Source organism: Equus przewalskii, chromosome 20, assembly GCF_037783145.1.
Source record: "Equus przewalskii isolate Varuska chromosome 20, EquPr2, whole genome shotgun sequence".
Classification (NCBI taxonomy): Eukaryota; Metazoa; Chordata; class Mammalia; order Perissodactyla; family Equidae; genus Equus; species Equus przewalskii.
Genome location: NC_091850.1, coordinates 7,293,787 through 7,316,339, shown reverse-complemented (window position 1 = coordinate 7,316,339; position 22,553 = coordinate 7,293,787). Strand labels below are relative to the sequence as shown.

The following is a 22,553-nucleotide window of genomic DNA, read 5'->3' as shown; positions in this document are numbered from 1 at the left end:
GTCTGCTGACAGAATTCCTCCTTGGTCAGGGGAAATCAGTCTTTTTGTTCTATTTAGGCCTTCACCTGATTGGATGAGGCCCACCCACATTAGGGAGAGCAATGTGCTTTACTCTAAGTCCAGCAGTTTGAATGCTAATCTCATCCCAAAATGTCTTTACAGAAACATCCAGAATAATGTTTGACCAAATATCTGAACACTGTGGCCCAGCCAAGTCACATAAAATTAACCATCACAAGTATGTTGGTGGTGTTTTAAAATTAAATTAGAAGCATTTTGAAATTGGGAACCTTATTCTGAACCTTTGGTGTCCCGGGCAGCTGTTAGGTCTCTGCCAGGTTCCCGATGGGACTCAGCAAATGTGGGCTGAGAGAAGGCTCCAGGGAAGGAGTTTTTAGTTACCAAGTGTCAGACCAGCATGGGGTTGGGGTGGGAGAGGATAAGGGGACTGTTCTACCAAGGTGACCACTTAAACTAAGGTGGTCTTGCTCGGAGGACTTCACTGCAGAGGTTAAGTTTGAGTTAAATTAAAAATTTAAAGATCATGATATTTCCAAATGAATCAAGAAAGCAAATTATTTTTTTCAGTGACTGTGAAGCTGGAGAGATCCCGGCCGGACTGAGGACGTCGGATCTCAACGTCCTCGCCGCCCTTGGCCCTTCCCCTGAAGCTCCTCAATAAAAGTGGTTTGATCCCATCGCTGGCGTGGTGTTTCTTGTCGTGACGTGCTGCCTTTGAGCCCCTGCTGCACCTGCACGTGGCGCCGGGGGTCAGGCTGCGCCAGAGCACGCGCTTACGCACGACTGGGGCCGCCTGCTGCTCGCCGGCAGCCCTTTTAACCGCTAGCGACAAGGCGGGGCGGGAGGAGCCAATTACTAACCTTTATGATTTTGACTGCCCTTCTTTTCCCTGCTTCCTTCTATCCCTTTATTCCTTCTCCACATTGGAAGGAACATAAAAATGACAATGAACTGAAAATATATGTACAGGTACCCACGTGTTCCACGGAGACAGATCTTTGTCATTGTTACTTTGTGGGTTGTTAGAAACTCATCTCCAGTCTAAAGTGCTGGGAGTCTGTGCTCAGTCAACGTCATCCAGCAACCAGTCTCGGTCAACAGCTGAAGGCCTCCCTCCCTCTAGCGTCCCGGCCCCAACCTCATTTCCGCTTCCTCCATGTGAGGAGCTGCATATGCTGTGAGATGAAGCCTCCACAGGGCAGCTGGAGAAAGTACATACTCGAAGGAGACTTGTAACACCCAGGGCAGTGACTATGTGCTGGTGAACTTTGTGTGTCAGTGTGGCTAGGCAGTGATACCCACATGTTTGGTCAAACACATCTGAATGTTGCTGTGAAGGTATTTTTTTGGATGAGATTAACATTTAAGTCAGCAGACTTTGAGTGAAGCAGTTTATCCTCTGTAATGTGGTGGGCCTCATCCAATCAGTTGAAGTCCTTAAGGGAAAGACTGATGTCCCCCGAGGAAGAAGACGTTCTGCTCCAGGCTGTCTTGGGATTCAAGCTGCAATGCCAACTCTTCCTTTGGGTCTCCAGCCTGCTGACCTACCCTGCAGATTTTGGACTTGCACCTCCGTAATTGTGTGAGCCGATTCCTTAACATAAAGCGCTCTCTCACTCTCTCTCATCTACCTAGATATATCTAAATACACACACACACACATCCGATTAGTTCTATTTCTCTGGAGAACCCTTATACTGTGGTCGGGTGGATGTTGACGCAAAGGAGAAGGGAACTGAAGCATTTCATGTGACAAATGCAGCCATCGGGAGCAGCCACCTGCTGCAACCACTGCTGAGTCACACACTTTCGGAACTCCTAGGGCGCTTAGTGGGAATGAGCTGCAGTTGGAAGAAAGCCTGCGTCTGAGATCTTGTTCCACCATATTTAGGCACGGTCTTAGGTGAGCCACCTGATTTCTGTGAATCTCAGTGTGTGTTTCTAAAATGGTAATAATCGTGTTACCTTCCTGGGTTGTTGGAGAGGTTAAGTGAGCTACCATTTGTGAAGACTCTATACCAACATTGTTATTGACCTCTACTGTTTCATTTTACTAAGGGGAAAGCTGAGACTCAGAAAGGTTAAGTAATTTCTCCAAGATAAGGACTTAAAGCCATGAAGTTTTGTCTTTTCTTTCAGTGCCTGTTGGTGACCCATCAAGGATGATAACTGTTAACATTTACTCTGCTGGAAACTCGTCTGAATGCTTTATACGTACTCTTCCCCTTTGCAAAACCTTTCACAGAGGCCGTATTTATATCACTTTCCAGTCGCCACATAACAAATCACCACCAGCCTAGTGGCTTAGAGTAACACCCAGTTATCTTTCTCATCTTGCCCTCCTGTAGGGCAGAAGTCTGGGCACGGCGTGGAGGGGTCTTCCAAGTCTGAACTCAAGGTGAGAGCAGGGCCGTGTTCCTTTCTAGAGGCTCTGGGGTAGGCTGCTCTTCGAAGCTCGTTCAGGTTGTTGGTCGGATTCAGTTCGTAGATTATAGGGCTAAGATCTTCATTTTCTTCTTGGCTGTCAGCTACGGGCCACTCTCCGTCCTCAGGGCCACCACCTTCCCTGCCACTTGGCCCTTAGGGGTAGTTCATGGCGTGATTGTTGCTGCTTCTTGCAGGCCAGCAGGAGTGTGTGACTTTCTGACTTCTTCCTCTGTAACCAGCTGGAGAAATGCTCTGTTTTTGAAGGGCTCACCTGACTAGGTCAGGCTCACCAAGATAATCTCTTCTTTAAGTCAACTGTGCCATGTAACATAACCTGATCAGGAGAATAAAATCCATCGTGTTCACAGTGCCAGAGATTATGCAGGGCATGTATACCAGGGAGTGTGGATCCTGGGGCCAACTTGGAATTCTGCTTGTTTATTAGCATCTCAATCTTACAGGTCAAGAAACCGAGATCAGAAAGTTTAAGTATAATGCCCAAAGTTACACAGCAATAAGTGGAAAAGGCAGGAATCAAAACCAGGGCTGCCTGCCCCCACAACCCGTGCTCAGAGCCATTCTGTTTACACTGCATCTTGCTGCTGCCAAGACCTTCCCCTGGAGACCCCAGGGGGTCTTGAGAAGACCATATTCTCCTGACCATGGGAGAATAAGTAGGGCTAGGTCCACCAAATAAATCCCTGTTGGAGATGGCTGTCCATCCATAATCACCTAAGTCTACCCAGTAGCAATATTGTGGCCCATGACGGGGTTTCTTTTGGTTACTATCATGCCTTAGGCCAGTAACAACATTCTGGGGCCCTTAAGTGATATCATGAATCCTGGAAATTTCAGACAACCTGGCTACTGCAAGAGCTGATTACGTCAAATGGCCTTTTCCGTATTCCTAAAAAGATGTCTTGCAGGTGCTGGCCTATTCTGCTTCCACGGAGGGAAAGCACATGCCCCACTGAGTATATAGTTTTCTCTTCCCCTCCCCGGCCCCTTTCAAGGAGGCATTGTGAGAACAGCGGGTGTCTGGACGGGGATGGAAATGCCCGAGTGGAGTTCATGATTCCGTTTGTCATGCAGCCACACACCTGCCACCTGCTGCTTCATGGTGTCTGTGCCCTCCCTTCTGATGGGGTAGGACTGGCCTGGACGCTGGGGCTGGGGGCATGTGGGAGGCTGGCTAAATAGGGTTTGATTTTCTGCAAGGTGGTTTTCCCAGTGCTCAGAGATGAAATAAGCAGGGAAGTTACCATGCTTGCATTTTATAGTCTTTACTCACTGTTGGCCTCCGGAAGAGAGTTGGAGGTTGGGTGAAATATTCATGACCACCCGCACATTGGCTTTAGCATCCACTACGTTGGAGATCTTCTTTGAATAACATGACTAGTGCTTTGGCTTAATTTCCCAAGCTTTCTTACAGAGATCAAGAAGAGGGGGTGTTCTTTGTCTGGGACCCATTGCTGACCAGAGACATGGTCTTAGTGTGAGCGTGGGGACGAGCAAGACTCTCACATGGAGGCAGGTTTGGGAAGCCTCAAAGCAGCACATTCAGACACAAGGTATATGATTTATAGCTACCCTATACGCTCTTGCCATCTTTCCAAACCAGGTCTTGTACACAAACTTCCTCCAGGTTGCCCCCGTCACTCCTTGGAAGGTGGGCTCAGGGAAATGAGGGGAAAATATAGACTCCGTTAGCATAGTAACACCCTGTGCTTTTGTTGTAAGAATGGTTGATAGTAACAAGAGGAAGAATTATGTGACTCGTTTGCTAGGGAGGCTCAAAAGACTCAACCTTGCCCTTCTAGCTGCATACTGGGGAGGCCTCATAGGATTGGTTAAAAAGATGGGGGATGGGTAATGGACAGAAAGTGGAAGGAAGGAGGGAAGATGTGCCCGTGTGTGGACTGGCAGGCGCGTAAAGGGAAGGGTGAGCAACTCTTTGGAGCGCTCTTTTGAACTCCACGTGTGTGTGTGGCAGCCTCATAGTGAGTAATGGACTGGGCTTTGTAGGTGTTATCTGCATAATACGATCCTTGCCTCCTTATAGTTCTGAGTGCCTCTGCTCGGAATATATGATTCTTTGCACAAATATATGAAATGATCTTGACCATGCCTACGCCATTTTGTCTTCTTGATGGCATGAGTGGGAAAGCTCCACACTCACTCTTCCATGCTCTCTTCTCTTCCATGGGGGCTTGAAGTCTGCAAACCACACTCCCTCCCTGTTGGGTCGGCCAGTGCTCCCTCACAAGGGGACTGAAAGTCAAGAGGAGGACGCGAGCCATGACTTCGGCTTCAGTGGTGCCTCTGGCAACAGCGAGTGGCTAAGTGTGACTGCAGGAAGCTGTAGCTGCTGCTGCATCATGGCAGCTTCAGTGGCACCAGCGGCGTGTGGGCTCCTTGGCTCCTTGGCTCCTGACCACCAGCAGCAAAGCTGAGCATGCAGACTCCGCTGCACGGGGTGGCAGCAGCTTTCCGATCTTTGCGTACAACTCCGTCTCCACACCACACCTTTTCTCTGTTTCTTCCAGCCCTCCTACCACTTCTATAACCAGTTCCTTGCCTTAGATCTTTTTCTCCTCAAAATATCTCCAGGGGTATCGTGTTCCCAAGTGAACACTGATCCAGGCAGTTGTTTTGACCAATCCAAGACCATTCTGAACGGGGCCCTGATTTGCTTGCTTTTATTCTCTTGGTCTCCAAGTTTCATGTGGAAACTCTGGACTCTTCCTTCAGTGACTAAGAACCATTAACACGATTATTTCAGGGTTAAAATGTTTTTAAGGCAAGCAGTCGAGAGGTCGTCATATCAATAAACTGTAGTATTAAGGCAGGGCAGAAAGCACAGGGCAGCGAACAGTGATAGGAGTTTGAGCCTGAACTCACTTCTCACGTACCTCTGCCTTACAACACCAGGAGGTTAGCCACTAAACAAGCTTCGTCAAAATGTGACTGGCTCTGTCTGTCGACTTTATTGTGGAGTGACTTGAGCTGACACCATGGCTCTACCAATTTTCCTTAATTTATATTCTATTTCAAAGTCAAATGGGATGGGTAATATGAATATGGTTTCCTTTTGGAGAATCAAGCAGGCCATGAGTGATTAAGTAGCAGTTTTCAAATGCACATGTACACACACACACACACACACGCACACACACATACATACATACATATATATATATATATATACATAATTTTAAGTATATGTTTCAGGTCAGGTGATTTTTATTATGAGTAAGAACAACAGCACAAAGACCTCAGGAGGACTTAAAGAAGAAAGACGTTTATTGAGCTATGTGATTGGAAGTCCAGAGATAGGGCGGGCTTCAGTGCTGGCTTAATCCAGGAGCTCTTGCCCCATTTTCCTGAGATGCTCTTGGCTTTGCTGGCCTCTGTGGTGGCCTTCTTCCTGGGCTTGTAGCATGTGGCCATGTCTAGAGAAAAAAACAAGGGTTGCTTCTGAAAGCTCGAGAAGCCTCCAGGAAATCTTTTCTCATGTCTCATAGGTCCAAATTCAGTCATATGCCCTTCTGGAGCCAATCACTGGGAAGGGATGGGAATGACCTACCTTTGGAACATTCTGGAGCTGGGCATGAAGTCAGACTTCTCATATGGCCTGCATGGAGGCGGAGTTTTTCCTTGAAGGAGGTCAGGGTTCTGTTAGGGAGGAAGAAGAGTGGGGAAGAGATACATGAATAACGAAGAATGATAACAGTGGTGTTCACAGTCCTTTTACTGCTCTGGCTCTGAAAAACCTCTCCATATTGTTGATTTAACTGATGCCTTACAACTTTTACTCATTCAACAAACACTTATTGAGTTATTAAATCTGTGCTGAGTACCGTGCCAAACGCTGGAGATACAAAGAATAATAAAAATATTGTCCTATCCCTTGAGGGTTTTACAGTCTAGTGGAGGAGACATATGGGTGAACAAAACTATTATAAGAAATATAGGAGAAAGTTGTTGAATAGAGATAATGCAAAGTTTTATGACAATTCAGAGGAAGGAACTAAATCTATGGGGAGGGAGGCTGAGAGGGAGAGTGGAAGTCTGCAAAGATGGGGCACCCCAGTCAGAGGGAACAGCATGTGCAGCAGGACAGAGGCCTGGCAGAGGATGCAATGTTCCAAAACATGCGGCCACCTTTCTGTGCATGAAACACGGATAGTGTGTGGGGGATGGTGAGGCCCTAGGATCCAGGTCAGGGACAGCCTGGGACTTCATCCTGCGTATGACGGGGACTCAGGGAATTTAGTAGATGGGGGCCATCGGATGGGACTAGACAGACTATTCTGGCTTTGGTGTGAAAAATGGACTGGAGGAGGCAAGCCTGAAGGCAGGGAGGTCATTTCAATAGCCGAGTGAGAAATAAAGGGCAGTGAGAGCCTGAACTAAGGCAGGGACAGAGGGACAAATCAGAGGAATCGACAGGTCCTAGTGACTGCCGAGATGTGGAGGAGGCCGGAGGGAGGTGAGAGAGAAGAGAGGCCAAAGATGAGATGAGCCCAGAACATCTGCTTGAGCGTCCAGGTGGTGACAGTGTCAGTAACTGAATGGGGAGCCCAGGAGGAGGAGAGCAGGTCTGGAAGGAAAATGACAGGCTCTGTTTCAGATATGTTGAGGATGAAATGCCTGCAGCACATCTAGGTGGCAATCCAATGGCAACCAGGAATATAAGTCTAAAGGTCGTGAGAGGGCTGTGGCAGTGAGCAGGGCGGGGTGGGATGTTTAAGAAAGATGGTCAGGGAAGGCTATTCTGAGGAGGAAACATTTAAACAGAGACTTGAATGAAATCACAGAGCAAGCCATGCAAATATTTCACAGACACAGCTAGCCAGGTCTCCAGGCTGCTTTTCCTAACAGCTATAGAGCTGTGGGGCCAAGATTGGGTGGAGGATGCTCAGTGACAGGTAGAGGCATAACCTCCCCTCTCCTCCTGCGCGTGGCAATCTGTCCATTTGTGAACTCCAGTGAGGCTGCTGGTCCTGATGCTGAGTGTGCTGGAGACTGCAGGATACCCCAGCCTCCAGCTATACCTCCTCCTTCTCCCTCCCACCCCTGAGTTGGGAAGAGACCACTCCAGGTCTTCCCTAGGGCTTGGCTGCAGTCTAGATCTGGCAGCAGTTTGTTCCACTGGGTGCAGATACTGCTCCTGAACACTAGGGGGCTCTCCTGAGAACTTGAATCAGCCTGGGCGACATCTAGGGCAAGGTGTCCTCTGCGGATAGTCCTTGCAGGAATGTGATGCAAGGGATTGAAGCATTATATACATCTTATTCAAGCTCAAACTATACTTTTAATTTGGGATCAAAAGACACCTCATCCAAATAAACTCAACGACTAAGACAGGAAAATCTCACAAAGGTCTCATTTCTGTACTTTTCTTTACTGATCTTGGTCTTGAATTATTTGTTGAGTGAATAAATGAATGAATGAGTACTTATGCAAAATCCCGGGAGAATTTTCCAAAAAGGGTGAGAATGGTAAGTAAGCAATTGCTGTTTTCCTGTACTTGAGGCAAGTCCCATCTGAGCGTTATTCTCTGTCTACTTGAAATGACCCTTGCTCCTGTCACTACTGATTTACACAGAGACCTCCACTGGCTTCTTGATAATAAAGGCCTCATAGGAATGGATGTCTCAGAAACTGAAGCTTGTGGTCATTCGAACACTGAGTTTTCGAAGACACGCTGGAAATGTATTGTCTTGCTACGTCACTGCCAAGGAATATGTTAGACCTGGAAGATGCAGATGCCGCTAGCCAGGTTTGGATGATACAATATAAAAGAACAGTAAGTCCAAGGGGTAAAAGGGAGAATGGCTACTATTTGTGGATAAAAAGCACTTTTTTAAAGTCTTGTTATTTTAAAAGAGAATATGCTGTTCACTCCTTGAATGAGGTTATTCTTTGGTGTCACTGTATGTGTGTCATATGGTCTGTTAAACCAGGCCTGTACCAGGCTATATGTCTTGAACTGTTGGCCCGCAAATGCCATATTCTTGCTGCTACATTCATCTACTGCATCTTAAGGAAGCGGGCTTATGTTAAGCACCAATTTAAATAAAAATGAAAAATACAACAGGCCTGAAGACGGTCTATTCTTCTCCATTACTGTTATGAGCATATGCGACCATCGGATGTGATGCCTCCAGTCCAGGTCTGTGGAGAATGAGCAAGTGAAGAGAACTGCAAAGAAAATAAGGCTCCCATCAAGAGGCAAGTGTGGTGAATGCATTGTTTTGCCATCCTAAAAATAACACCCATGAAGGCTTTCATATGTACCACCACTAGATGTCACTAAATACCAAGCTTCTTAGAACAATCGCGGCTTTAACAACCACGGTTCCTCTCATTCTATTAATATTTTAAAACTCTATTTATACCATATACATTTTCCACATCATTTTTTCTGAACTTTGAACGTTTCATGTGACATTCATTCCTAGGAACATAGCTTCATCCAATTTGACTGTAAGCCAGCGTATCCTTTGGATAGAATCCTTCTAACTCACCCTCTCTGTGGCAAGTGAATTCACAGTTCATTTGCTATTAAAATACTGTGGTAAAAATGTGCACGATTCTGTTTTTGACATTGATGGAATACTTGTTCTCTGATGCGTTTTGGCTGATCAAGCGCAAGGTAAAAAACTGGAAGCTTGATTGCCTTGCTTCTCGTTTAGGCTCCTGAGAATGCGCGATGCTCTCATAGCGATCTCTGCGGCCATCTGCGGCCTTCAGACAGGGCCACCGTGGAAACCATCTGGGGAGAGCAGAAAGCCCGTTCTGGTTTAAAGACCTCTCTAGAAAAGGTCTTTGCTAAAACAAAATCCCTTTCTTTGATGTCCCTCAATCCCTTTATCTTTCTCTAGGCTTCCTTGTCATATTTTCTGTGACAGCTCTCAGGGGACCAAGGCCAGCAGAATTTTCTATGCCTTGGGAATATCTATCCCCCTCAGTAATTCAGACAGTAGGAAGGGGAACTTGTTGTGTGTCCCAGAGGGACCCTTCGACAGTGCATTTGACATTGACAGCTTTCTTTGTCATGAAGAATGGAATTCAGAGGTACATGGATCACATAGTCTAATGATAAAACTTTGGAGTCGTATCAGGCTTTATAATTTACGGAGCACTTTCCCATCTATCACCTTACTTTATTCTCACAACAATCTATCAAGGAAGGCAGTATGGCTGTTTTTATTTCTGTTTCACAGAAGAGGAAATGGAAGCTCGGAGAGGTTAAATGGCTTGCCCAAGGTCGTCCAGATATAAGGCGGGGGTGTAACATTCCCTTGCATCTCCAGGTTCCTGGGCTCTGACACACCCCGCCCCCATCCCATGACACCAAGCTGCTTCCTGCAGTGGCATTGTTAGGGGCAACAAGAATGGACTTCTAGCAAGGCTGCTTCCACAAAGCTGGCAAAGAATCAGAGATCGGGTGCTGGAGAATTCAGGGCAAGAGCCGAGGAGTCCCTGGTCCCTCTGCTGCCAACTGCCCACCTCCCCAAGGCACCAAGGCACGCCATCATCTGGATGATTGCTTGATTGGCACTGCTTGCTGAAACGGCTATTTGAGAGATGTGAAAAAGATGGAGAGTAGAGAGGAAGCCTGTGAAAATACCTCCACAATTGCAGGTACTTGGGGAAGAGAAAGGGTTCAAGGCGTGGAGCTTGTTTCATTAAGAAAAGCAAAATTGAGAAGCAGAATTTGAATATTGCTGTCGCGTCAAAAACCAGAATTTATCCCTTTCTTGGCGTATAAGAGGAGGTGGGAAGGATGGAGTAGACAGAGGTAATGGAAACAATGGTACCAGGGGGTCTGTGGAATGAATTTCCTGCCTTTCCAGACTGTGAGAGTCGGGAGTGGGAGGGGCAGAGACTCGGGAAGACCTCTTTTGTCGATATCTGGGACTACCGCTTGACTGAACCACGCCTGTAAAGGACCTGATGAAAAACACTAGCTAATGACTAAAATAACCTGTTAATCTGTTGAGTGGTGGGATCCCTTTCCTGATGAATAGAGACTTTGAAAAATATTGCTTAATCAATGATGATGACTGAGCTAATTTTCAGCTGCAGCTGATATTCGACTGAGAATGGAGCTGAAATTTCCTACTTACAGGCCATACAATGTGGGAGCTAAAGGCAGCTGCCTGTTGTTGTTTCAGAGGTCCCACCTGCAAAATCCACGTTTGAGAACCCCAGACCAGCTCGCTTCCAGGGTGCGTTCTGAAATGCTGGTCTTTTCACCAGATGCCCAGTTATTTCTAAGGTCCAGCCTGCGTGCCATTGGAGAACCAGGTGGTCATGCTTGCCTTTGCTTTCCAGAGCTGGTTTTGCAAGACTAGCCCCTCAGTTCTCATTAGAGCTGGTGGTTCTTGACCTTGGCTGCACATTAGCATTGGTTGGTGAGCTTTTTAAAATTGCTGTTACTCGGGCTCCACCCCGAAATGTTCAGATTTAATTTGTTTGAGGTGGATCCCGGGCACTGGGATGTTTAAGAGCCCCAGATGAGGCTAATTTGGAGTTAGGGTTGAGAAGCACTGTGTGAAAGCATCTAAACTGGAGGAGCTGCTTCATAGGATGCCATTCTCACAGGTGTGGGCAACTGAGACTCCTGGTTAGCATAGTTTTCCGTTCTAGTTTTTTGTTAGTTTCCGTGAAAGAAACTTTATCCAAATAGCTAAGTGCAAACATCCGCTAATCAGTAATTATTTTATTTAAAAGCTCAATCACATTTTAGTGCTAAATTGAGATATATACCATTGCCTAGATACAATTTGTTTCACAATTTAATCCAGTGTTTCTCAAAGTGTGTTTTTTTTCTTTCTGCTTTTTCTCCCCAAATCCCCCCAGTACATAGTTGTATATTTTAGTTGTGGGTACTTCTAGTTGTGGCATGTGGGACACTACCTCTGTGTGGCCTGATGAGTGGTGCCATGTCTGTGCCCAGGATCCGAACCAGCGAAACCCTGGGCCTCTGCAGAAGAGCGCGCGACTTTAATCACTCGGCCACGGGGCTGGCCCCTCAAAGTGTGTTTGTTTTTTTTGAGGAAGATTAGCCCTGAACTAACTGCTGCCAATCCTCCTCTTTTTACTGAGGAAGACTGGCCCTGAGCTAACATCGTGCCCATCTTCCTGTATTTGATAGGTGGGACGCCTGCCACAGCATGGCCTTTCCCAAGCGGTGCCACGTCCGCACCCAGGATTCGAACCAGCGAACCCCAGGCCGCTGAGAAGCAGAACGTGCCGCTGTGCCATCGGGCCAGCCCCTCAAAGTGTGTTTTTTTGACCATTCATACCATAATCATCCGGGGTGCTTATTAACATGCAGATTCCTGGGTCCCATTCCAGACCTACTGAATGGAGCACTCTGGGAGGATACCCAGGGCTCTGCATTGTGGCGGTTGCTCCAGGGGATTTTGGTGAGAGCACCAATGCTTAACTGGTTTTCACTATGTGGTATTAACCCTGCGTGTCCTGAGGGTATTAGTAAATCCTAGTAATTTAGTGTTCTTTTTTAGTTTTGCAATCGCAAGGCTTCTAGCCCTGTAGCCCTGCATCACTTCTCAGACAGAACCATAAACTTTTTGCTGTGTAGGCTCTTTGCTAATGAGAGGGATGGCCTGATTTAACCTTTCTGGCATTCTTGACCAACTAAAAGTTTCCTTGTATCTTTCCTCAATTCTGTCACAAAGCAGAAAAAGAAAAAAAATGAAGTAGCAGCATGATGTCACTGGTCTGTTTAATAACCCCATGATTATCTATTTCCAATTAGCAGTTTCCCTGCCAGCTGGCCTCCGAGTGGCTCTGAGCTTGCCCTGGTATCAGGTATCCAGCTGCTTAGTGTTTGCTGATTTATTTGCATCAAATAGGCCCTTAATAACTATGTCTCACAGGATCAAACAACTCTGCTTTTTGGCACAGATTTCTCTCAAGAATTTGGAGTTACAAAGCCAAGCTCTACCAGTGATGTTGAAAACTGATTATTAGAGAGCACAATGTAACTGTGAGGTAGCTGTAAAAGGTTTCTCCGTGCAGATGAAACCTTTCAGATTCCTGCTTTGCTGTTGTCTCTCTCCTGGTTCTCGTCTTTCTAACAGTAAACAGAATCCTGGTGTCTTCATCCTACTTCTGCTGTCATACTTTTCTAAAATTGAGCTGCCTTGGATCCACTTCCCAGTTACATTGAAGAATTAATGTGATGACTTCCGAATCAGAGGATCAAATTGAGCATGGACTAAGAGACTCTAGTCCCACATCAAACATATAGAAATGTCAGAAAAAAAATTATTCAAAGTCAAATTAAAAGGAGCCAAGCAGAAATCTTAAACATCAGAAACAGAGTCATTGAAATAAAGAGCTCAATAGATGGGTTTTAGAATAGTTTAGACACAGATAAAGAGAGAATTGGTGACTTTGAGGATAGAACTGACATAGTTTTTCTCATGTAGTACAGAGAGATCAAGAGATAGAAATATGACAGAAATTAGGAGTCATGGAAGATATGATGAGAAACTACAACTTAAATCCCATAAGACCTCTATAAGCAAAGAATAGAGATGATGATGGAAAGCCAAGATTCAAAGAAGCAATGGCTGAGTATTTTCTAAATATGAAGACATAATGTTCTAGGAAGAAAAAGTTAACATGCCAAGAAGGATTAAAAAAGAAAAAATATCCTTCAGTAGATTCCATTGTGGTAGAAGGGCAGAAAATAAAATCCTAAAATCCACCAGAATTACCTAAAAGGCAATGGCCATCAGATTGACAACGGACTTCTCATCAATAGATGCCAGATGACAATGGCTACTACTCTGAAATGCTCTGAACCCAGAATTTCACATCCAGCCATGAAGAACTATTCAGTCACTGTCTTATTCTTTTGATAAATTTTGGTGGCCTCCAGAGATTAGTGGTGAGTAAGGTCCCTTTCTACACAATCTTGCCTCCAGGTAGGATGTTATAATGAAAGCAAGTCTCAGACCAAATTCTACCAGACTCACAAACATTTTTGGTAAGCAGGCTCAAATAATAGTCATACATGTTCTTGTAAAGTCAAGGAAATTTTAACTCTGCATCCTTTAGGCATTTCTATCAATGCCTTGCATAAACTACTCCCTAGAGGCAGACATGACAATATTGTAGAAGTAGGAATTCCTATTGGATCAAACGACAGAGCCCTCTATTAAATGATGGGACACGTGAAAAGGGAGCCCACTGCTCCACAGGGAGGTAAGCTGTTAGGCAGGCCCAGTTCTGTACCTCATTCATGTCGGAGCAGAGGAGGTGTCTGCATGACATTTCTAACCAATCCTCATAGCTTGACTACCAATTATTTCAACAATGAAAAAAATATTTCTATGAAATTATGCAAATGGACATGCTCTCTATGTGGTTTTCCATAGCAGTATTTACAAGGTGTGCAGAAGTTGCCTCTGGGGAGTGAGTCTTGAATGAGATCTTTCAAATTCTAATTAACAACTCTTAAAGTGTTTATTATTGATTGGGGTACTTCTGATCTTAACCAACCATGACCATAGATTAAAACTAGCACACGTTCATGGATATATGTCAATGCTTTCTCTGCTGAAATATTTTAAATTATAGACTATATAACACCAGCCAAATGATATTTTTAAGGGTGAGGGCAAAATAAGGGCGTTTTTAAACATAAAAGAACTTGGGAAGTTTCCCACCCACAGATAGAAGGAACTGATAAAGGACATCCTAAAGCAAGAATGCGAATGAACCTGGAAGGAAGGTGTAGGATGCCAGTCCCTGCTGAGGGCATCTGGAGCTCCACTTGTGGGAGAATGTGGGCGACAGCGCAAGACTTCCCAGTGTTATCCCACCGGCGGGGAAGGGAGCTGGTATTGACTCACCACTCTCCTCCATCACTGGTTCACGCTGCTTCAGGGGCATTGACTCCCTGGCTCTCCCAGCTTTCCCTGGGTGCCAGCTGAGCGTGCTCCTAAGATCAGAAGAGCTTTCCTCAGTCAGACACAGGGGTTCCCAGTAAGCAGTGTTTGTTGCTTTGCAGGGAGTGCAGCTGAGGGGATGGCAGCCTCCAACAGGGCCCACTGCAGGTGTGCATGCCATGCTGCCCCATGAGGAAAAGCTAGTGCAAAGGCCAGGGGGAGACTCCTGGGGTCTTGGTCCATGGTCCACCTCTCCTTGGGGAGTTGTTTGTCCCTGTCTAACAATTCCCAACCTCAGCAAGTCAGCCTTGGCTCTGAGACCCGCTCCCTGTGCTGCCCTCTTTTCTGAGTGTTAGGTCAGGGGATCTGGCCCTGCACCTGGGGTCAGGTCACCTGACCGCCTGGCTGAGCCATTTCTGGGCTCAGCACACTGGGACAGCTGAGAGGAGAGAGTGGAAAAAGCCTGTGTGACCGACAAGCTGTCACCTCTGCTGAAGAGGTATTTGAGGGGGTCCGGCTCTCAGGGGCATTTACATCTTACCAGGGGACTCTCAGTGCCAGAGAAGTCTACAGGGTTCAAGAGGGTGTATTTTAAGGTGAGGTCTGGGCACCTTGACAGCCCAGGCGGTGGGGAAGCACTGGGAGCGTGGCCACAGGGACGTCACACACAAGCAGATGGCCCGCCTTGACCCCCTCCCTGTCCTGCTGGTCATAGCCGCCATCTTCTCAGAACAGGGCCCTTTAGGAAAGCCCATCCTCAAACCACTGGCCCTACCCTATCCCTTCAGCACTGCTACCCCCATGCTGGGACAGAGGGAACTCCCTTCTGGGAGGAGCTAGGCTGAGCAGGAGCCATGCAGCCTGTGCTGCTGCTCACCAGCTGGAGGACCTTGGGCAAGTTACTTACATTCACTGTGTCTCAGTTTCTGCATCTGTGAAATGGGGATAATAATGGTACCTACCTTACAGGATTTCTGTGAGGATGACAGGAGTTATTTTATGAGAAATGCTAAGAACTGCTAAGAATTCCCGGGACTGTACGCGCTTGTCAGATATACAGAAGAGTAGTGTGGAAGGGAAGGCTGGGTGCTTGGGGGCTCCAAGGAGCAGTGGAATCTGATAGCTAGGGGTTCAAATTTGTGCTCCGCTACCTACAAGCCGTGTGCCTTTGGAGGAGTCGCTTAGCCTCTTAGACTCTCAGTTTCTCATTTGTAAAATGGAGATTATAATACCTATCCAGCGTGATTGTGAGAATTAAATCAATAAGGGATGTAAGATATCCAGCACACTGTTTGCCATACATAATAAGCTTTCATAAATGTTATATTTGTGTAAAATGTTTCACTGAAGATTTGACTTGTGTTTTTTTTGAGAGATGAAGGCACTGAGGTGGAACTCGACAGGCAGCTGTGTCCTTTTTGGGCTGGGCATGGGGAGCCAGGGGAGAAGATGGGGCAGGCCTGGGGGAGGGGCAATGGAGGGTCGAGAGGAAGGAGTGGGAGGGAGAGGTGGGGAGGGAGTGGGGAAGGGGGTGGAAGAGGGGATGGGAAGTAGGAGAGGGCTCAGCCCTCCGAAGACCATCGAGATAGTCAACCTGGATTGCTATGAGATCCGCTGGATTTCAAAGCTGAAAAGAAAAATCTGCTTGCCTTCTGAGGGCGTGGACAGCAAGGTCTGAGGGTTTAAGCTACATGAACTAATTCTGACATAGAGCGTCTGAGAACTCTGACATCTGGGGATGGGTGGGGAGGGAGAGAAAGAACATCAGCTGTGAGCTGCTGTACTGGAAACCCATGTTGAGGGTGGGCATCCTTAGCTGAACTTGACATTGAAGACCAAGCGTCCTGGATCAGTGCAGGGCAGATGGGCATCTCGGACTGTGGACAATCAGATTTCAACAGCCACTCTGGTTCTGCAAGAAAGCGGGGTGGGAGTAGACTATCTGGAGACCAGGGCTCTCCCTGCCAAAGGTGGAAGGCGGGATTGGCCATTACTTCGAGGCTGTCATTAGGAAAAGCACTGGACTTATTGCTATATGGTAGGTGGGTGATTTTTTTTAGAAAAGAGAGAGAGAGATTGACTGAGAGAGAGCTGTGCCCTGAATTAGTTGAGCAGGTCTTTCTTATGTCTTACAAGAGTGAAGACGGGAGAGTTCTTTATTGCTGTCAGTTACCTCCTCCCGTGGGCCTTTGTTGAGGAAAGGTGACCGTTGAGTGACAAGAAATCTAGTAACTGGACACATGCCCCACCTCATGCAGGATACCCACGACAGGCATTTGTAACCATTTTGAAATTCATCCGTTACTTCTCCCATTTAATTATCACAACAACGCTGAGAGTCGATTTCTCTGTCCATTTTAGAGACGAGAGAACGGAAGCCTGGAGAGGTCTAGGCACTGCCTCCAGGTCTCATGTGAGGTGCTCCTGTCTGATCTAAAGTTCCACATTGCTTCCAGTATCCCATTCAACCCCCCGAGATTTCACAGTTCCCATGTGGCGTGCTCCTAATGTTGGAATTGTAAACAGTGGCAGCTCTATCCGGCTAATTCAGTTTTCTTTATTGCTGGGATTCTAGGCTTCTTTAAGTCCATAAATAATACATAAATTAGTATGTGGAGCTGATTCCCACATTTTTTGTTGTTGTTGTTGTTAACAGGTTTTCAGTTCTTCCTGAGATCAATAAAGCTTAAAAGAAAAGAAAAAGCCAACTCAGCTTGTGTGTGGCTTCTGGATCTTGACTAATGCAGACCCCTTTCCTGGAGTGGAAGCCATGCTTGACAGCTCAGCTTTCTCGTCACTAATGAGTTGGGACGTGATTGTGCATTCAAAATCTAGTAAGGACTAACCCCGTGCACTTGGATCCACACTGCTGATTAAATATAGTTGAAAAGAAATTTCTTTTAGAGGGGGGGTGTGAGAGGAGAGGAGAGGAAGGGAGAGGTGTGTGAAGTTCTTGTGTGTGCAATGCTTCCTCTGAACCATGGCTGTGCCAGAGGCTTGCCCAACTTTCCGTGGGGGACAGCAGAGCTGAAATCCCACAGATGAAATGAAAGGAAAAATAACTGAAAAAAAAAAACAGCAACAACTCAACACAATCAGAAAAAAAAACGCCAATATAACCACCCATGGGCCCAACTCAACATCCAGAAGAAGCTACCCAGTAGGAACCAGAGCCACTGCCAACCCAGAGGGTGCTCCGGTGCAAGGTGAGAAAAGGCACCCTCTCTGGGCACATGCGGCTGTACGCGGACTGAATTTCAGGCCCCCTCATCCCTCAACCAGGCTTCCTCATGCAGGGATGCCCCTCACAGCTGTGCAGGGGGCCCTGAGGGTCCACAGGTAATTATGTCATATTTCTAAGCCTCTCCTTTGCTCAAGTTTTCCTTTCTTTAAAGGTTCAGTGGCTACTTCTTTTTTTTCAGGACTATGAAGCTGCAGTCTCTGACATGATATGTAGATAAAAGATGTCACAGGGATAAGAGCTGGAGAAAGCTTTAACGAGAAGAGCTTAGACCATCAAAGCTCCTCCACAGTGAGTGTACGGAGGGGCCCCAGGGCTGGTGGAGCGCTGGGTGACACGCCGTGGGTGACACACTGTGGGTGATCTGCCATGGGTGACATGCTGTGGCAGTGGGCTCTTGCTCACGCTAAGGCCTCGTTCTGATGAGCTGGTCAATGGGGGGACTGTTTGAACAGACCAAAGAAAAATATCAAAAGGCAAATTGGAGTCAGGGAGAAAAGGAATAGCCCATGATCTGCCAGGGAGATTAGAGGTAAGGACAAAGCAGTCAGGTTTTAAAAGAGGCTGTTATTCCAAGAAAGGTAATTTTGCTCCACTTTTTTTTTTTTAAATGGAAAAGAGGATGAAGAGATCAGCACCAGCTAAATCATCACTGTCAGATAAAGGATAAATCTTTCATTAGGAAACATTTCTTTGCGTGCCCTTTTGACACTGAAGAATATATTTGAGGTAAGGATTTGGGGCTTTATCAAAACTGTGATATGTTAAAATAAACAAAAGCACGATGTCAAGTTTTATTGGAGAAGTCCAGCCATAAAAAAAAAATGGAAGAGAATTTTCAAGATTAATAGTGTGTTTCCCTATGGGAGCTTTGCTCTTTTTGATCATTTTTGAGATTCCTACTTATGAATGTTTGCTCATTCAGCAAACATCCTCTTGGATAACGAGAGGGGCTGCCCTGACCCCCTAGAGATGCAGGTACAAACTCCCGTCCTGATCTTCCGGTGCCTGCAAAGCTTGGTTCCCTAAATAGGTTTCTTCTCCCAGACCACTGCTGAGGCTTGCATCTGCCCTCAGGGGTCCACCGATCCGCCCCCCCCCCCCCCCCCCGACCTCTCCCTCCACATTTCCAACCCCCTAGTCCACCCAGCCCCCTGCAGGCTGGGGCTGCTCTTCATTCTGGGACTGAGGATAAAAGAAAGCCTCACCAAGAAGAGGCAAGCTGCTGCTAGTCCTGCTGGATCCTGGTGCTGCTTTCCGCTAGGTTCCTGCCTTCCTTTTGCCATCACACCTCTCCTTGATCCCTGGCCACCAGGCCAGGACTGCACTCCTGCCAAGCCTCCCTGTGACTGGTATTGTGCCCCCATGTCATGACTCCTACCTCTGACTTCCCTAAGGCTGGCCCGAGTCACCCGTGCAACGTGTTCCCATCCCCCTGGCAAGAGCTCTGCCACTTGGCAGGATCCCCGTCATGACCCTGGGCCGTGATTCTGTCTTCAGCCCCTTTGGTCAGCTCCCCGCTTCTCTGGACACTGCTGACTGCTGGGTTTCCTCTACTGCCTGCAGCTGTCTGCCCTACTCTCATGGACAAATACGTCCCCCAGGTTACCAACCCTCTGGTCTCACTGATAAAAAACTCTGCCTCCATAGGAAGAGTTCGTGGGTCTTCATTTTAGAGCTCTGCCATTCACACAACTCACAGATACCCTGTCTGTGTGTCTGCTCCATTCTCTGGTGGCTTAGACTCCTCATCCTCCACTCAATATTTTTTCTCTACTAAGAATCTCCATTACTTGCAGTGTATGCTGTCTTGTAACTTCAATATCTACATGGCCCGTTTTAGCCTGTCTTCTCTCTCTCTGTCTGTTTCTGCCTTTCTCTCTCTCTCTGTGTTTCTGTCTGTCTCTCTCTGTCTCACTCTGTCTCTTTATACGGAAATTATAGCTAGACATTTTTACATACACATTTCTTTGGGGCTGTAGTAGACACTGTGGCCATGCCCAGATCCCCATTCCTGGGCCAGGGGGCCCATCCCCCAGCTGCTCTGAGCAGTGCCTGCTAACAGCTCACAACTGCTCCCTTCTCCAGAGCATTATCCACTGCTGGTAAGAGAGCAGATCCCCTCACCCCAAGGGAGGCCCATAGCTGGAGCCTTTCAGGCTATGACTAGACTTTTCCTGAGGTCACATCCTTGCTCAGCACGTTCCTCTTTCCTATACTACCTCACTTATTCCCTCACAGGTTTTGCTCGAAGAGCACTCCCTCAATAAATCATGTGTGTCTGAATCCTTGCCTCAGGCTCTGCTTTTAGGGAACATGACCTAGGGCAGGAACTCAGTTTACTTCCCCGTGAAGTAGGAGGCTAGGTTAATTAATCCTAAGGTCCCTTCCTACTCTTTCTTTGGTTCTTTTGTTGTACATTGTCTCATTTCTATTCCACACATAGAAAAGGCTTAGAAGAAAGCTACTGATAAAGTTGGAATAACAGTGTTTCTGTGTGGCTTACTAGATAATTGACATAAGCTAAGGGATGTCTCAGTCAATCAGATCGCAGCACTTACTTTGGTTGCCTCTGGCAGTGGGAATTGGAGAAGTTCCAGGGGTGACCACCGTGGAGTGATTTCATCAGTGGTGTGTACTATGTGCGCACAAAGCTCTTGACTTGCTGAACCATGCAGACACTTCAGGGTGCCAAATTCCTGCAACATGGACCTAGCCAGTCACTTATATCAGCCTGACTTTGTGCCTGTCGACACCTAGGCAGACATTTGGAGGTCTCATGTGATGTTCTTCACACAGAGCAATTTGTAAGTCATTCAGAGCAATAGGCAGGCTGTGTTCCAAATTATTTGTATCTAGAAAATGTTAATTGCACATGACTGTATTTCTGATTACTTTCAGTCTTGGCTTAGGTTATGGAAAAACTGAATGTGAATTAGATCATCAAAGTTAATGGCACAAACAACCCTGCAGAAGAAAGGATCTTCTCCCAAATTAAAACTCTTACCACATAGTTCCTCCAGAGTGACTATTCTAACCTCCCAATGTCTCCTTTTTCTCTTCTTAAAAGTTAACAAGATTTGCCAGAATATTATCATATAACTGCCTTCAAGTAGCCGTGAGTTACTTTCACTTAGGACATTTTATTAAACTAAACTACTGGACCGTGTAGTTTTTGGTCTAGAACTCAAGCCCTCACTGCTCTCTTCGATGGCCTTCACCTTGTTAGCACAACAGGGCGCTCAATACTCATGTAGCTGAACCATCTTAGCCATCAACAGCAGATAATAATTGTTCCCAAAGGGTTCCATGAGGGTTGCTTAGGAACGCTTAGAAAGGGGTTGCCACACCTCCAGCAGGACTCCAGATCAGCTCACACTGTCCGCCAAAACACACATACCTAGTCGGGATTTCAGCAACACTGAGATCAGATGTAAGTGGTTCTTCGGTGCTCGTTGCCCTAGATCCGAACACAGTCTCAGGCAGAGACCTCCTAGGGAGCTTGTTTTGCCTTGGGCTGCACTTTGAGCTCTGATGGGGGTTGCGGTGGAAGAAGGATGACTTGTGAAGAATTGATCTCTACTCAAGGACTTTATACAAACAGCCCTCCTCTATGCCAAAGTGAGCCAAGGAAGGGACTCTAGGCTCCTTTTACCCTTTGTTACATGCCCTCTTCAGTTCCTTTCTCCCATATCCAGAGCCATCTGTCTCCCAGCGTCAAGGACAGGCGGTCTGGAATGGTTCAATGGAGCTTGGACCAGGAGATGGAAGACCAGGCTCCAAAGACCACTGTGAGCTTGGCCAAATCACTGTCCCTTCCAGGACATAGATTTACTCATCTGAAACAGAAGAGGTTGAAGGAAAATGTCCCTTTCAATCAGAAAATTGTGTCATTTTAGACATGGTAAAGCCCCAGACGTCAAGACCAATTTCCTCACTGATGGATGAAGAAATGGAGCCAGTCACTTCTCCCAACTCCCAAATCTGTGTTCACAGTCACTCAGCAATGTAGCCATTATCACCATGTCTACTTATTGAGCACCAGCCAGGTTTGGTGGACTTGGCCAGGCCACCCACCCTCATCTTTGATGATGTTGGCAACTCAGAGTCAGTTTCAGGGTTTAGTTTGCAAGTGGACTTTGGGGCCCCCTGGACATTTACTGGAACGTAATTTGCATGCATTCCTTGTGTCCAGTGTGGGTAGAGAAATTTAAATTTTTTAGAGTTCCAAGTTTCTTACGTGCTCGAGGAAAGGGTAAGGGGTTCGATACTGTGGTCCTCAGTTGGGTTGGGTTGGCAGTGGGACACTTGGCATTGGGCCTGTGCCCTGCTCAGAGCACAGTGTGGTGGAGTTGGAGAGGGATGAGGAGAATGACACCAGGTTGGTGACAGAAGGGTGTGGGGTGCTCCTCAGCAAACTTCTTAGTGATACTGACTTTAAAGGGCTGTGGGTCACTTCCTTAAAAGAGCTTGGTGACCACTAGGCAGGGAAATTATTGTGAGTTGTCCTCCAGAGGTGAGCTGAAAGAATATTTAATTGTCCTGCCAGGATGGAGTTAGAGCATAGGGGCCCAAGGGAGAACCTTTCCAAAGCACTTGCTGGGAGTCACTTCGGGGTGTGGGAGTGTGGAGAGAGGAGGACAGAAGGCCGGAGACAGAGTTTGAGGACATCTTCATAAGTAAGCTTTCCACCATCCCTTGGTGGCTACGTCCCTTTAAGGGAGAAAGAGGCTAGCTCCCATTCAGATCTGCACATCCCTGGGGGAAGATAGCAGAATTTTCCACCAATAAACCTGGGAATTTGAAGATCCCTTAATTTCAAGTGGAGAATTGAGTTCATAGTCAAACTCTTAAATTAAAACTTGATTGCAGAGTCTCTGTGGTAGGAGGGGTGAGGGGTGAGGATGGCGTGAGTGCCTCACCTG

At 46.7% G+C, this 22,553-nt stretch overlaps 1 non-coding gene across 1 annotated transcript; it reads left to right on the top strand.

The window, feature by feature from the left end:
* The first annotated feature begins 726 nt into the window (after positions 1-726).
* On the top strand, positions 727-855 carry LOC139077997 (small nucleolar RNA SNORA76). The gene has a single exon (XR_011530659.1). It is a non-coding gene; the product is annotated as a small nucleolar RNA SNORA76 (small nucleolar RNA).
* Positions 856-22,553: the final 21,698 nt, after the last annotated feature.